This window comes from Bison bison, unplaced genomic scaffold (genome assembly GCF_000754665.1).
Source record: "Bison bison bison isolate TAMUID 2011002044 unplaced genomic scaffold, Bison_UMD1.0 scf7180017851248, whole genome shotgun sequence".
Taxonomy (NCBI): domain Eukaryota; kingdom Metazoa; phylum Chordata; class Mammalia; order Artiodactyla; family Bovidae; genus Bison; species Bison bison.
The window spans coordinates 4,320-6,953 of record NW_011481821.1 but is presented as its reverse complement, the minus strand read 5'-3'; the positions used below and the strand labels follow the sequence as shown (position 1 = coordinate 6,953).

At 42.9% G+C, this 2,634-nt stretch overlaps 1 protein-coding gene across 1 annotated transcript in view; it reads right to left on the bottom strand.

Moving 5' to 3' along the window:
* LHFPL1 (lipoma HMGIC fusion partner-like 1) overlaps positions 1-2,545 on the bottom strand; it is a gene marked incomplete at its 3' end in the record, with an annotated part of 10,945 nt that extends 8,400 nt beyond the window's left edge. Inside the window, exon 1 of the mRNA XM_010850336.1 lies at positions 2,452-2,545. The remainder of the gene's footprint in view (positions 1-2,451) is intronic.
* Positions 2,546-2,634: the final 89 nt, after the last annotated feature.

Genomic DNA, 2,634 nt, shown 5'->3' with positions numbered 1-2,634 from the left:
CAACCCAGTGCTCTGTGACAACATAAAGGGGTGGGATGGGGTGGCGGTAGGAGGGAGTCTGGAGAGGGAGGAGACATGTATACTTATAGCTGATTCATGTTGTTGTACAGCAGAAACCAACACAACATTGTAAAGCAATTATCCTCCAATTAAAAATAAATAAACAAATGGAAAAAACCAGTTCCTTGTATTGTTTTGTGAGTTTGTGTGTGTGAAGAAAACTTAACCTAAGGTCTGTCCTTGCAATGTAGTTTTGAAGTGCACAACACCATACTGTTAACCACAGGCACAAAGCTGTACAGAATATCTCTAGAAGTTTTTCACCTTGTGTAACTGAAACTTTATGCCTACTGAGAAACAGCTCCACATTCCCCCTTCCTCCAGCCCCTGGCAACCACCATTCTACTCTATGCTTATAAAGACCTCACTTTAGGTCTAAATCTTGTCTTTCAAATCCTCAGATTTCTTGCTTGTGGATTGTCTTTCTAAGTCTTCTCCCTCCTCCCATCCTCTTTTAATCTGGGGTAGAAAGACTAGCAAAAGTAGCTGTGTTGGGTTTGTTTGTTCATTTATTTGCATTTCTCCATCCTGAGGTGAAGATGTTCACCAGGAGGTAAGATATTGGGAGGCAGGAAGCCAGGGAGTTAGTGCCAAGAGAGGACCAACCGAGTCATCAATAACCTAGAAGGTCAATTCTAAATAATCACGTTGGCCATGGAGAGACAGGGAAAGCCCATAAAAAGAACCTCCATGTTATGTCCTGGGCTATTCCCTTTCTCCTGAGTCTCCTGAGTCTGAGATTAGAAAGGTGGAAATTGGAATGATTTCCCTAAATTTTATATGAGCTTCTCCCTTCTTTGTAAAAATAAAATAAAATACTGCTCATTGAGCTCCCTGTCTGTCTTTTGCTTTGGAAAGTGGGGTATCAATCAGAGATCTTCACCCCAGGTCTTATTTTGCCTGGACCAGTGCCACCACATTTAGTGTTCAATTGGTCGGCTAAGAGACCTATCTCTCACCCTCCATGGGTTAGGAACTACTCCAACCAGCCTGCTCTGGCAAGACACCGTTAAGTTCTATCAATGGATTAGCTGGTAAAGCATTTCCCTACAACCTTAAGTTAACAGCCCCAGCCCTACTATTGTTGCCCAGTACTCCCTCTACCCATGACCTCCAGTAATGAATAAAATGCCACCACAGCTGACCTCCTCCATTCAATGAATCTAGCCAGTGTAGGAAGAAGGTGCACTGAATGCTTCTCCTACTTCAGCAGACATGACAGGCAGCCTGGCATGTGAAGAGTGTTTTTCAAATGGGGTCCCCTAACACCTCTGCATCAGAATCACCATCAGTACTTGTCCAAAATGTAGACTACAACCTCCTTTTAGGATTCATTGAATTAGAATCTATGGAATTTGCATTTTTCAAAAATCCTCAGTTGATTCTGATGGAAACTAATGATTGAGAAATAGCATCTTCATGGACAAGAGTCCAGATTTTGGAATCCAGATCTGGGATAGGGTCTGCCCCTTACAAGTTAGATGAACTTGAAAGGCTCACTTAAAACCTATGAGTTCGAGTTTCCTCTATAAAATGAAGATGATGGAACACCGAGTTCAAGTGAAGTATCATCTGTGCTGTTATCCTAACACCAGGATAGGTAATTCTCCCATCTACTAGAGAAGACAATATCGTCCCATTAAGTAATAGAGAAGACTCAGAGTCACTCAAGAAGGAGAACATTATTCCTCTTCCCTTTCTCCCCTAACCAGTATCTCAGTGATTTCTCCTCACCATGAGACTTATTTCTGCTTTGTTTCCTACCACGAAACAGAATTATTTGGCCCAGTGTTCCTTTCAAGAATGGATTTATAGCTAAACTATTTCAGGTTTTTCTGGAAATCATCATGCTTTGGCACACAGTAGGAACTCAAATATTTACTGAGCAAATGCAATCTTTTACTTCCAGTCCAACTCACTTCAACATCTGCATTTCAGTTTAACCCAAGCACCCCATTTCAGTACTGTAACCCCAATTTTGGCAAGTCTAAGAAGTCAACCCAGCACATCAGCAAACCCGATCCACTTTTATTTCTATAGACAGGTCAGAACAAAATCCTTCCCTCCACTCCCAGAGACACGGACTTCCTCTCCTCAAGTTACCAACTCTCCTGGGGAAACTAACCAGCATTTAACTCTTAGGTCTTCACACCGTGTCAACACGAAACGGGAATCCAGCCCCGATTCCTCTTAGCCTCTGTGCAAACAACAGACTTGAGGAAGTAAAAATGAACCAGTTTGCCTTTGGGAAGAAAACAGCTTCTCTGAGCTGTCAGATGAAAGGGCAGGAAGCCTGAGAAAGGAAGGGGAGAAGGGGGGCTGAGCAAGGGGAGAGCAAACAGTTTCTTATCCAGCTGTTTCAATTGTATTTGGCCCAAGTTGCAAATTTACCTTCTGACCACGAAGGCTGATTGACTTATTCCCTGTCTTCCGACTCACATCTGAGAAACAACTTCTCCTCACAGCTTGTCAGAGGGGATGGGAATTCCAGCTGCTCTTTGCAGTGATGCCTGAAAAAAACTTGCTTTACCTTTGGGAGAGAGAGGCGGAGTCTAACCTAATGGGAATTAACTC